Source organism: Bombus bifarius, unplaced genomic scaffold (assembly GCF_011952205.1).
Source record: "Bombus bifarius isolate JDL3187 unplaced genomic scaffold, Bbif_JDL3187 scf7180000009243, whole genome shotgun sequence".
NCBI lineage: Eukaryota > Metazoa > Arthropoda > Insecta > Hymenoptera > Apidae > Bombus > Bombus bifarius.
The window spans coordinates 2,216,322-2,231,313 of record NW_022884989.1 but is presented as its reverse complement, the minus strand read 5'-3'; the positions used below and the strand labels follow the sequence as shown (position 1 = coordinate 2,231,313).

General features: G+C 36.0%; 1 protein-coding gene across 2 annotated transcripts in view; it reads left to right on the top strand.

Annotated features, from left to right (window-relative positions):
- The window catches only part of LOC117214802 (calcium/calmodulin-dependent 3',5'-cyclic nucleotide phosphodiesterase 1-like), a 96,028-nt gene that overhangs the window by 14,013 nt on the left and 67,023 nt on the right, over nucleotides 1-14,992 (top strand). The window lies entirely within an intron of this gene.

The following is a 14,992-nucleotide window of genomic DNA, read 5'->3' as shown; positions in this document are numbered from 1 at the left end:
TAAAAAAACTTGGCGTCAAATTTCCGTAGCACGTAATACTGATCAAAAAATACTCATCAAAAAATGCTCATTTTTCAAATATTTTATTCGAGAAATGCTCGTGGCCGATTTAGACCCACGTTCGTTAAGATCCTCTTGCCACGACCCAACTTTTTGAAACATCCGGTATAGCGCGACGTTTCGTGTTCCATTTCTCGTGGCTCGAGGTGTGGATTGAGGTGTCGACAGAAGCCGGTGAAAAAGTCGAGCGAACGAGAGGAAGACGGAAGGAGAAAAGAAGGAAACCTATAGAATGGAGGAAGTTGCAGAAAAGGGCAGTCGTGTAATCTTTCCCGGCGCAACGTATTTCGTGTATATACATACAGTGAAAAACGCCTTCTGACGTTCTTGCTGCAAAGAAAAGAATGGTATTCGCATTACAATATACTTTAACCCGCGCAGAACCGCCTTTCCCGCCGTAAAAGATTACCAAATTTCTTCCCACCGTAGTTTGATGTTTTTCCTTGCTGTTTAGTATTTCACATAACAAACGTGTTTTAACAGCTTGCATCGAACCGCGTAAGAGAAGTCACAATGGAGAATACTCCAGCTTTGAACGAGTTTCCGATCGCATGAGAAATAAGCTTTAGTAGTTCGTTTCGCCCTTTTCTCGCGTGCTACTCGATCATCCAAACATTTTCGATGCACCGTGTTCTAATTTGTTGCGGTGTTTGGGGAATTTAGATTGAAATATCGCTGCAATTTGAAGTTCTTATTATTCACGCTTGTATAGACTCGACCGAAAAATAGATCGGAAATTTATGCTAGTGAAAATTACGAGAACGTTAATACGAAATAGTTTTCATGAAACACGTCGGTTTCAACATGACGGATTGGATGATACAATGACGACATGGTTGAATAATTAATAAATACTTTTCGTGTATGTGCTTCGATGCGTATACATATTGCATATACAAAGCAACGAAGCATAATGTGGGAATGTAATATGGCATGAGTAATTCCTCTCTTAATTACTTGAAAATAGAGCGTATAACTTTGTCACATTTCAAATCAAATTACAAAGCCGTGCGATTGTTACTAATTACGGAACTGTGCATTGGAAAAATATAAGTTTCGTGCTAGATTTTACAGGCGAAAGTCTCGTGTTTAATTTAATAATTTGCAACTCACCGATCATATTGTACGTCCATATTCGAGTATTTCGTGATTAACGTCATCAGCAATCTTTTTTAAGCCGCGAGACAAATTTCTTTGTGACAGTTAATGATAATGAGAAAATATATTTTCTAATGTCTTCGCGAAAAAGATATAATGCAGTAAAATGTCTAGGAAAAATTACGAATTGATCGTTTTCCATCATGTTCCAATAATTTCTAACGTTACGAATTATACATATAAAATATAATATACATTCTACGGCAGGTGTGGACGATAGCTTTAGTTTCTTTTTATATCAATAACAGTATCGATGTTAATTCAGAAAAATTGAGTGAAACAAATGGATAAAACGTAGATTTTAAAATCGTGTCTGAGTGAAATGAATCGTTACGATATTTGATTATTTTTATTTTCTACATATTCTTTTATTTAATATCCTGCGTAGAATTGGATGTTTGGCCAGGTGGTCCGAAAAACCATGTTGTCCGAAAATAATATGTTGCGCGTTTTTAGTAATTTAAACAAACTTTACTTCTAGTTTCGCTCTTTCGACGATACTAGAAATTAATCAACGCAATAAAAATGTTTTATTTTGATTTTAACATTTTCTAAAAACGTTAAACGTGCATATTGTGGTTACTCATTGAGCGTTCATTGCACGTACATCGGATAGTTTTACAGAATTTCGATAAAGTTTTAATACAAAGTCTACGTTATTTCACTATTATACTGAATTCACTCTAGAAAGGCCGAAAGCAACGATTAGTTTCGCTGACAATTATAATTCACAAGTTTTTTTACTTCACATAAACTTTTCACTCCGAAGATAGTATTTCTTAAGATAAATGCTACGAAAATTACGCAATATAAACGCATACGTAACAAGTATTCAACGACGAATGAATGGAGTTGGAAAGTATTAGGTGTAAAGTAGATTGAAGAACAATTATTTGAATTTCACTCTGTAGCTAGTATATATTTATATAAACTTGTTTAGTGATTGACAGGCACAACAGACATTGATTGATAAGAGAAAAAGAGAGTTGATTGGAAAGGTAGAGATTGCACGAACGAAGATTGACTGATTGGCAAGATAGAGTGCTGATTAAATACTGACCATCGAGTCTGTCGTTTGGTAGGTTTATTATGTAGATGGAGATGTCTTGCTTTTAAGTATTGTTCTAATTGATGACGCTCCGGAGATGCTAATTAGCCACGCCCTTTGTAAAGATAAACAGAAACTGTTAATTAGCGCTAGATCACTGGAAGGCTACCTTTAAATCTTTATAATTAAATTTTCGTTTACTTGCAAGATCTGCAAGATAGTAACGTATAATCATCCGCAATTCCTATTTTTCTGATTGAAAAAATTAACAATTCTTACAAATAGACTACCTGTTGTATGACTATAACACAGTCGTAAATAAAATACAATAAAACAGCTGCGTGATATAATCTTATAGCGAGATGAGATGATACAAAAAGAATTTATTTTTCTTAGAATAATATATATACAATAATACGTTATATGCGATATACTTACTTGCAATACTATACTTATATCTTGTTAACGCTATACTGAAAAACTACACGTTCCAATTACGATTTCGCTCCTTAGAAGCAGCTAAAACAAGAACGAGTAGAGAATGATCGCTCTGGTATTCTAAAGTTATTCAACAACGTTAAAAGAATAACGCTGCATCTGTCAATTAAACGTTGTGTGGCGATAAAACGATCTCTAAATTTCTCGAAAGATCCTTTATCCTCTCGAAAATTGTGAAAAACAATCCAGCAAATCAACGATGGATAGGAGAATCGCATCCAGATTTGTTTCGTCTAGACTGAAAATAACTTACAAGTAGTTCGGTCTGATGGCGACCGATCGTTTGACCCCGATTCGAATCAGGCTGGATTCTGTTCTCGAAGAGGAGCATCGTCCGCGTGAATCTATCCTCGGTTCGATGCCTCTTTATTATTACAGAAATAACGCGACTGCCAATTTAGCTGTGTCCATTGTGGTTAGACGATGTTTGCCCACCCATTTCCGCGCTTTTCTCGTTAATTGGATAATATTGAATAATGCAAGACCTCGAAGTAGAAAGCTTACGCCATTTCGCCTCTTCGTTTGTTGCTGATCTGTGATGCGTTCAAGAAATCACGAGTATCTCTGACATCGATATTTGTCAATTTCTAGAGTTTTCTCCTGTCGTTCTTTTCATGGAAGCAATTTAGAGCTTTACGAGAAAGTTATTTTGCGATACAAAGGTACTTTATTGGTTAAAGAGAAACTGTATGCGCATTACTTTTTTCTTTTATACCGTAGAATTACGATTTTTCAGGAACAAATAAACGAGATTACTTAACGAAGAGAGAAATTCAGTTCCTAGTTTCTTCTGTCTTTGTAATCAATTTACATCTCTGCAACAACCTGTACGTTATGCAGGACGAGATGTCGGTATCTAGGAATACGTGTTAGTATAAATAATATCTGTGTTTTCTTATCTATGACTCGTTTGAGAAATTTTACATTATACGATTAAGATTTTGTCACTTAGATATAACAACACGAATGACGTCGAACTGTGATTAACTTATTACGCGATTAGATCCCGCTTTGCTAATATTCTCGTGGAAAACTTAGTATTTACACGTCTCTGACCTACGATACGTTCAGGAAATCGTTTGTACTTTTAATATTAGCAAATTACAATTGGAAATTTAAAAAAGAAGATTTATGAGAGTTTCCTTTACGAGATTCGTATTTGTTCCCTTCGAATGTTTACGTCTCTATCTCGCTCTCGTTTCAACGAACAAAGCGACTTTCTGAAACAGACGAGATAAAAAGAGTTCACGCATATCAATAGTATCCTTTCATATGTTCCTCGATCTTAAGTAAATTAGATAAATTAGAAGAATATTAAATAGAATTTTTTAATTTAAATATTTCTCCGCGTATTTAAAATATCCGTAAATATCTGTAAAAAGTTTTCAATCGATGCATTATTCCTTGTCAGAAGCGTACGATTATAAATATCTGTGCCATCTAAACAAGAACAATATGTGTAATGATGTATCGAAGGTTCAAATCAGAGGACAGTCCCAGAAAAGACACAAAACAGATGGTACATGGCGCAGGAGGATTGTAACGCGAGAGATGCCAGTTGTACGACGGATCGCGATGTGAACAATGCAAGGCACGTAGAATCCTCTTTCAAATTTAGTCGTCGGTCGTCAACGTGTTCGTTTTGTCGGGCAATCAGAGTTCGGAACTTCCGTGGCCGGTTTAAACAACCAACGGAGTCTCTTTCACAGCGGATTCGCATCGAATAACGTGCATTCTTCCTTCGCGTTCAGAAGACTGCGAAATTCGGCTCGTTTGTCTTCGACGACGCCTGGCATGTTGAAGAAAGGAAGCGGATGTGACGGTGGTTGAAAGCGCTGCTTTCAACGAGATCGATCGAAACATCGTCAGGGTGTTCGCGGAAATTTGGAACGATGAAATTTGCCACGGTTTTGCGTTATGAGCGAAGCGAAATAAACTTACGAAGAGCACAGAAACGAAACATGATAAGTATATTTCTGTTGATTTTTCGATTTTAATGTCTTGTAAATTAATTTTATTTCCGATTTATTGTAAGATACCTTATTTCAGTCACAAAGCGTTACAAAAATCGTAAAATGGAAAAATAGAAATTTATCGTGCTTTTCTCGCGTGACATTCGATTAAAACGAATTTCTTTCTATTAACTTTCGCTTTTGCGATCGTAGAATTTCCTGGTTAAGAAATGAATCGATCGACAGGTTAAACATTTCCGTATACTCCTGTGCTCCAAGCTGCGCGGTTCGTTGCATTTTCTTCGTTAGAATTTCGTAAAGACGTTTACATGGACCGAAGATAATTTGCAAATGACTGAGAAACGTTATCTCGCAATCACGCTAAGAATCTCAAAGCGTTCACAAACGTCAGGGGGATAACTCGATCTAAGTAAGTACACCAACACGATCGTTCTCTCCGATCGTTTCTCTCCTTGCGCGGTTGCGAGCTTCGCGAGTTTGCTGTAGCTTTCTTCGAGAATCGCAAACAGTATAGAACTAGTTTCCCGATATTATCGTACGTCAAAAGAAGTATGTGAATAGCGTGCGCTGCCGTTCGTAAGAATATTTCGCTTACGATTTCTCCCGAGAAATTACAATACGAGGAAGCTTCAACGAAAGTCCTTTGAAGCTCACCGAATTGTCCGCGAATGCTATTTCGTGTTTCCTTCAGAGAAAAATTCGTCCGTTTTTAGAGAAAATGAAAAATTCGCTTTGTTCTAGCGATCGTAGCTTCTTAGAAAAATAGAGTTACGTCGGATCAAAGTATATATCTGCATCTGAATCGTGTAAAATACAATGGTTAAGCAAAATGGAAATAATGGATACTTGTAACAGCTAATAACGGTATTCCTGTGGATGCAAACGCATTAGAATTTCAATGACTTCTCCTATCTTGATCTCAGGATTTCGCTATTTGATCAGGCAAAGTAATTTCGTATTCGATGACGACAGTCTTTTGTTAATCGGTGAAAAAGGGAGAGGGGAGGGGATAAACTCGACATGCGGACCGAAATTAGTTTCCAATGGAACGCTTTTCCTCGTTCGAATATGAAATGGCCAAGAAATACGAAGGTCCGCGAGAATATATTCGGTTAACATATAGAAATTGGATGAAACTGACTTCCTTTTATCGGTTCCCGAGAGAATTACCTTCTACTTGCCTTTTACTTGCCCTCACCTCGCGGGAATGCTCCGAGAGAAAAAGAAACGTCGCGTTCATCAACGCGAAACAGTCCTTCGAACTGCCATGTTACTTCTAATTACTTTCTCGTGGTTACTTTCAACCTTTCCATGATTTTGCCCGCTGTTCGTGTCTACTTTACGTACCAATCATTAGTCAAGAGCCGGCTGAATTTCCACTCGCTTTGGATATTCAGCATTTTAATATTAGTTTGTCATGAGAAGATTTTAAGATTAATTACCCTGGTTTTACATTTATAATCTGATTTTATTATTCATTATACAAATTTGATTACTGTTTTGATATCTGATTATATTTGATTACAAATTTGATAAATCGTCTGTGCACGAACGAAGTTCTACAAACGTCAATTAACAAATTTTAACGCTTTAGATATATCAGCATAGGGGAAATTGTTTTCTCCAAGCTCGAATTTTATGAATTAATACCAGCCATTAAATTTTATCTCGTCGTCATCGCAAAATCTCAAGCTTGTAATATAATTTTGTAATATAATGTAAACTTTTCGTAACTCATTAAGCTGAGCCTTACGTGTGTAATTATTTCAAACCCCCATCATCGTATACAAGCCCCATTGTAAAAGTTTCTGTCACGTTCAAGACCTTACCCGTTCCAAAGATGATATTGATAAAATTGTTGTTAAACGCGTTGATCCGAATAACATTTTCATACAAACGAGTGCTGAGAAATTCGGGGAAACTTGCGTGATCCTCTTTCAAACGACGGTACGGCTTATAATATGCACCGTAGGTGGTGGCGCAACGAATTGAATTTAGGCTTGCGATGAATGCTCATATTCCGCAATTCATCGGCATTGGTCGATTCGAATAAAAGCCGATGCAGGAAATTATGCTTCCAGAATCGCGGGTACGAAATCATTGATCTACCAGTAAAATGCATTCGAAACGGGCTCTATTCAGAGATAGCATCGATAGTTCAAACCCGATGCATAATTCATGCCACGAAAACAACGCGGTGAACCACACGTTCGACAAAAGTCGACACTCTTCGTATTTTCTTTGTCACTTTCGTTTTCATTCTTGAGAAAGTGACGCGTCTTTCAAACGTTCGTGAATTCTATCCCAGCACGAAAAAAGGATATTTCCTTTCCATTCGGATGTTGTGCTCGAAAAATGTATGTTATCGATATTTTTAGTTATTACCTTCGAAAGTTGCGTTTTATGTTCTCAATTACGTTTCGATAATCGGCGCTAAGACTATAAACGGAGTGCCTTCGCAATAAATGGCAATGCTGTTCGAGAGAGAATTGTATTTTTTAAATTAATTAGGATATTTCAATGTACAACGAAAATTTCAACGTAACATTAGTTATGCAGACTGTTAAATCTGCGTAATAACTAAACCAACATTATTCGTTTCGTTCGAAACATTTTGGACTTTTCTCCGATTTTCAAAAAGCTTGTATACCGTCGAATTTATCAGGTTGTTCCCTTTCTCAACTATCTCGCCTTAAAATATTGCATCGAGTATCCATTCGAGATCATATTTTTTCTGCATGATAGAATTTTGATTCTCAGTTATCGTATAATTTCGATACGTCCGAGTATGAGCCATACACAAGCAAAACTTTCAAACTTTATAATACGTACAAGAAGGACGGACGAACAAATGGTACGAGATTATTCTCAAATATAAGAGTTAATTAATCGTTACTACGTTACTATACCGATAGAACACCTACGCAAGTTTCAAAATAGTCTCCTAATCCTATGTAAGTACAAAGGATATCTTGACTCGCTGTTCATTTGTCATTGTTGATGTCACCTTGTTAATTTCACCGACGAATTGGCGTGCCTCTTGTTAATCTTTTACTTAAGCATATTTCAAACAAGGATTAGTCGAAGTTACATCTGGAAACTCATCGCCCGCGAAACAGAGAAGCAACGATGAGATCGCTCGAGGTTCCAAACTTGGAACCAAGTGTTCGCAAGTACGGAAACTTTCCCGCTTCTTCCTCGGGTGGCCATTATTTGTTGCGTTCTTCTCCGCACTCGCCGGTGACCTGTTATTGTTTCGTTGCGCCAGCACACGGCTAGAACTGCGGTGTTTCCCGGCCACAAACCCGATCCACGGTAGAGTTTTACGGGGTATTTAATTACGCGTCGACGTAATTAAGTTATTGATTAATTTCGCCAGGCGTTCTTACTAACAGAGGGAGAGAGAGAGGGAGAGGGAGAGAGAGAGAGAGAGTAAATCGAGCCATGGATAAATGCGCCTTGAGAACGCAACCGGAGTTACTTAATCGCCTAGTGGCGGGCAAATTTCCGAGCACGACTCGTTACGAATGAAGCCAATTTTTCATTTATTATGAAAACTACGCCGCGTACATCTTTTCATAGCGAAATATTTTATCTTAGTTACAGTAGTTAGATAAATAGAGTTAATCGATGTTAAGAGGAATAGAATTTAAGACAAATGAAAAAATTGGTGAGAAATAATATTCTTTATATTGGTAATCATTCAATTAAATGTTAATTGATTTGATTTTGGTGTCAAATATAGGGATGATTATTATAGTGGTTAAGGTCGATTTAACTGATTAATAGGTAGAGATATTAGAAATGAGAATCTCTCTTTCCTGTACTCTCGTATAAAAAAAAAAATAATAAATAAAAGACGCGACCTATACATAATACGTATATCATGTTCCTTTCCTGTAACCTTCAAATATATAAATGTAAATAATTCTTTCTTTAGTATTTTATTATAGGAAATTTATTATATTATTTATTTATCATTATTGACTATTTATTACAGGAAATTAGGATGTGCATAATATTCAAAAATGTATAAAACATCCAAAACGTAAGTACTCGTAAGATTTAGTAGGTGAAACCAATCTCTATGTAGTTAATTTCTTTTATTATAGATATTCATAAACATGTGAATTTGCATAAGCGTTCGCAGTCTAAATAAAATGCAAGGTAACTCTGCATCCTTCGAATATTTCTCTGTATTGCCTAGAATGATGCCAGAGATACAAAATATTTCGATACCGAAAGATACTTGAAATATAGAGTTATCGACTCTGAATATTCATTTTTCCATCGTTCGATGCGATACGAGATGTATTTCTTTGTGCCTTTCTCATGCAGGCAACACGTTCCTGTGAACGGCTACGTAGGGTTTTTGATCGCACAGCTCTGAATTCGTACGAATGTCACACGCAACGTTTTCAGTTCGATTTAACATGTTCCAGAGAGAAATTGAAAGCTCGAGGAATATTCGTTCACTGAGAATTTTTCGTGTTATCCGATACACCCAAGCTGGTTCTTTGGCAAACGTTTAGAGCAGTTGCTATCATTTCGTCGATTCTAATGCCGTCTGAAAAACATTCGCGAAATGATCGTTGATAAAATACAGTTACGCGTAAGACTTATCCGACAAAGTAGGAAGGCAAAATAACGATTAACAAAAAACTAGTGAGAGATAAATACGAAATTAGAAAAGCAAGTAAAATATAAATGACAAAGTGCCCCTATCTCTTGCAAATAGCTTACGTAAAAATCGATTAGGGATAAAGTATATCATCACCTAAATAGTGTGACAGAATTTGTCATGTTGTTAATTAAGATGGTACCTCATTGGGGGTAGCCACCCACATGATAATCAAACAGCCAAAAAATTCTACCAAATGTCCAAATTGGACAAATCGTGAATGTGAAATATTAAATAAAAAATAAAATGTTGTTAATCGTTACTCATAAAACGATTATTACGTAAAAATTAAATTGTCACGAGAAAATAAATCAATTAATAAGAAAGAGTAATCCATTATGGTAATGTACGTTACCTTTGTAAAATATAAACGTCCATTTAAACATTTAACCTGTGAAATTACTTACATAACTATAGTATGTAATATATTAGGATCTTTGTTACAATTAATTTATTTACAATAAATGGATTAAACAGGTGTTGGTTAAACAGCAAACTATGGTTGTTTAACGTGAATTATATACAATAACGTACTATAATTTACACAACTAAATAGTTAATTTGCAGCTCTTGTTACCAACGCTCTCTCTTACGCGGACCACACTCTCTCGACAACATTAGCAACACTATCTCCCTGATTTCTCGATTCACACTCTTTAGCTTCTCAACTTACAACTCTCTGATTTCTCAACTAACTACTCTTCGACTTCTCCACTAACACTGACAGTTAATTCGTCTTCCTCCCTTAGCATCCCTTTGTCTTTTGTCTTAGCCCCACCTCGCACGTGTTCCGCAACCGCTTGTCACGTAAACTTGAGGGTTATATGATGAAAACAAGATAACTGAGCCGTAACACGCACAATTTTTGCACTTAATAGCCACAATTGAGTTCACACTGACGGGTATCTATAAATCAAGTACGCGACTGGTCTAAGGGTAGAAACCGGTAAAGATACGTCGACTATTCTAAGGATAGAGAATAAGTAAGTCTTGTGACGATGTTGTGACGGAGGAAAGCTAGGGGTGGGTGTGTCTAAGGACACGGGAGAAAGTTGCTAACGGAAAAAGTGAGAAATACCGAAAAAGTGAGAAAAACTGATTTTCCCGTGTCAAACCGTAGTAAATAATAAATGTAAAAGGGACACTTCAAATAAAAGATACTTGTTTGGTCTGAAGAACCTTAACTATGAAAATGCCAAGACCCATGGTGGGTCCTTAAGACTACTGAGGATAAGCGCCAAGGATGTGTAGACATCTAGCTACCATCCTGCCCGCGGTGTGTGGCCTGGTCTCCGATGTGGATTGATGTTACACGCTCGTGGCCAGGGTCACGTTGGTCTTTTTCGCGTAACTATTTGATTAAAGGACCAACGATACATTGTTTATAGTTCGTCCGATATCTCTTAGGCCTTTTGTCCACGATACTACAATATGAATCGTCATTAGAAACGTCGATAAGAAGAAGATGAAAACATACGAATTTATAAATTGTTCGTTGATTTCTGCAAACATACTGCTTGAATTTTCATAATACGTTGTACACGTACAATGAATGGATAACATTAGAAAGCGTTAAAGATCGTTTGGTGGTTTTTTGCATCGTATAGTCGTTTCACGGTTACTGGTAATCGAGCGGGGAATATCGTGGCCGTTCTCAAAGAATCATTAAAGTCTGTTGACATCTAGCCAATGTGAGTGGGTATTAAAATTCTTATGCACGCATTTACGAGCAACGTCGATGGCTGGCAGATCGCAATGGCAAACTCTGCCGCGTTGCTGCCCTCGCGGTATAAGGGCCATAAAAATTTTACGTTGGTTAAAACTCGGATACCAGCGACGCTTTCAATTCCATTCTTATTTGCTCGCTTAACTACTCGCGCGATGAAATCTTTCAATGATTTTGATGCAGCCATGAACATTTTTGATGCCCATATTTTTCAAATACAACGAAAATAACGTAAGTGGCTCTAGAACCAATTAGTTGGAAATTGAAACTGATTGTAGTGTCTGTTTATAAACAAAAAGACATTTGAAAAATATACTTGTCGCATTAAGTAACCTGCTCCTTCACGAAATCGGTTAGAAACTCATAAAACTATAGTTAAAGTTTACAACTTTTTAATATATGAAACGGATTGTATTTCTTGAATACGGTAATAATGAACATAAAGTAATACAGATTGGACTCGAGAGTTCAAATGTAATAGTCGAATTAACGTTGAAACAAAAGATTTCCTTCTTTCGATTTTGACTTTTTGATTGGACTGTTTCTTCGAATCGATTGTTTAAATATTTAATTGCAAAGTGACTAAACTACCGATTAACACTAGAACTACCAATAATTAACACGAAACTACTTCTATCAAAAACAGTCAAAATGACTGGTCTTTAAAAAATACGTAATAATAAAATATTTTTATATTTATTGATTTATTACTTTCTTACAGAAGGAATTCCATGTTATGTAGTAGATTTTTGGTATTATTAATCCATCTGGGGTCCCTAAATGAGGGTTGACACATTTATAAAATTCTAGAGCCAGTCATTTTGACTGCTGTGATATTTTTAGCGTTAGCATCTAGCGATCTAGCGATCGATCCGGAATTTTTCTGATAACTGATATCATCACATCGAATGATACGCGGTAAAAATTTGAAAAATACGTGTGCGAAGTTGTACAAAACGAGGAAATTGGTTAACTGGGGCTCGATAAACAGATTATAAGATCCTTTTATACTTTGACGAGTATCAGTCATTTTGACTGGTATTGATATAAGTAGCCTTGATACAAGATTATTTTCAGTTCGAATACATAAAAAACAGTTCTAGTATTAAGTATCTCTTAAGTTTTATATACAATTTCAGACCTGTTTCTATCAATTTAATCACAATAATTGTATCTCATTATGATGTTAATAAAATTTCAAAATATTTTGTATAACAAGTTTAGTATATTATACAATGTAATATTTTCATAGAAAGTTTGTATAAGCGTTCACTTTAGCGAACAACTGTGTAATACTATAATCTTATCACAGTAGATAATAAAGTATAAAAAGCCCAGTAAATTTTTATCGAGTTTCAAAAATCGAACTAAGGCTTGTTTCGGTATTCCGCGTGAAATATAAAACCCGAATGGCTATAAAAGGTTACTACCTCTTCACAATACCGAAGACTGTTCATAAAGCACACACTCAATAGGGAATTGTCGAATGTACTTCTCCTCTCTACTTACAGTTAAACAATTTGGCAAGGAACGTTGAAATTATCTTGCTGAAAAAGTCGCTTAAATCAGCACATTAAAGAAATGTACATGTTAAATTTTGCGTACGTATTCTTGCTATTTACCAACGATCGACACTCCAAGTCACAATACTTTGAATTTTGACGATTGGTTATACTTTACACGATTGTATTGTGTTACAAAATACTTGTATTATATACATTTATTTTATATACTTTTAATACATATTTTTTACACCAGTGGTTGTACAATGAAATTTCAATTTTCAAGTTTAGCCAACTAGTTGAAATTAAAGTTAATTCATGTAATTTAATTTTGATATATACGCAATTCTAGGCTAAAGCCATAACTACGAACTGTGGGAAAATAACTCGCCAAAGTCTATTTCATACTACCGCGTAATCGATAACAACATCTGATAATTCCAGTTTGCAAGGAAATTCTTGAAAGAATGAGAAGCTGAATGTAAGGAAATCACTTGAAGTAAAACGATTCCATCGTAGAAACTCGTGGAAAACTGAGTGAAGATTTAGCGAAAGAAATATCAGGTTTAACAGAAGAGTTTTATCAGGATTCGGTTGGCCGAATTCCAACAACGGAACGGTAACAGTAACAACCGTAATTCCTTCTGTCGCGTATCCCCGTTCGTTCATCGACCATTCTGTCTCAGCAGGTGCGAATCCGGCCACATAAATTTCTGCGTGAACGGACCGAGATACGAGGGCGTAGTGACGTAGGGCGTGGACAGATTGCGGTGGAAATCGGACGAGAGAAGAAGAAGAAGAAAAAGCGGAGAGATCGATAACGGATCGGTTCGATCCGATAGCCGTCCTTTTTCTCGGTTAACGCCGTGAAACTCGATTTTCTTTCCAGCCGATCTTCCTCCTAAGGAAGCGTTGTAAAATGACACGCAACAGGTGTTTAATAAAGTCACAGAGCCGCGATATTATGTATTATTCGCACGCCATCGACGGGATAACGCGCAAATCATGCTCGTTGTTACATACTTGTGTATTCGAAATCGCATCCGAGTGGAGGAGTTTTTTAAGGATCGGGGTAAATTGAGGCATTGAGATGACAAATCTCGGATTGAAAATTATTTCGGTACAAGTCAAGATTCTTGGAATTTGGATTTAGTCGCGTATTTCGCTCATTTTTTTTTTAACTATCGTTTCGTTAGTTTCGCATAATTCATTTCGTTATAATTTTATCCTCCGTTGAGATTCGACTGAACGAGGTATAACGAGTTTTTTTAATAATTTTAGAACACTACGTTATGAATGACAATGGCAAATTGATTTACAGCACGAAATTCTAGTCAATAGTCTTTAATTTCAATTATCGTCCTTTCATCTTTTTTTCTTGTTGTCCCATACTACATGAGCATGGCTTTTTGTGAAGCTATGCTCATTGCTGATAATCACTTTTAGTACTTTTCTGGAATAAACTATCAATATCGTAGTTAAGATACTCGAGGTACTCATTGTACAAAAATTAGTGATACATCGACCTTAATAAATAAATAAATAATGTAGTAAGTAGTAGTCTGATTTACGTGTTACTCTTCTTTGTACTCTTACGTGGCGTGGTTCGATACAAGTTCTCTCTTTCAAAATCAGATAATCTACGATTGATTTGTCGATAAGTTTTGATTTCTTTGTTTTGCCTTCCCAGGTATATTTATGGGTATGTTTGTGTTCGTAAAGTCCATTTGTTATTCTTAGTTTGTTAAACATACAGATGTCTATTAACGGCTTGCCATTGCCATTTACTTTGTTATTGTTATCATGAAATGGACCACTTTATCGCCGTCTTTTCAACTTGTGTGGCTATAGAAGCCTCCTAAGACGATGATATCTCTGGTAAATACAATGTCTATTAATTCTTTATCCAATTTCTCAAAGAATTCTTCTCGCTAGTCTTTCCTAGGCTCATATGTTCCACGTCGCCCTCTTCGCGATGTTGAAATGTTCTGTTCAAAGCATTTAATTAATCGTTACGTTGATAATACCTGTCATGTACCTGTATGATTTATTTCTAACGATCGTATGGCCTGTGAGTATTTTAAATTTGTAATAATTATACAACCTGTGAGCATTTTTCAAGCGAAGAAGATCAAGGATGGCAAAAAGAAAATAACAAGACTTCAGTTTTCTCGGATATTTAGAAGCGGTAAATAGAATATTTTACCTGAGAAAATGTAAATGTGTTAATGTGAGTACAGATTTTAAATAATATTCTTCGAATATCATTTCGACAGATACGTTCGGAGAAAGTTCTCAAATCTTTTTACTTTCGTTATTACACCATTCAGGGACAATAATGCAACA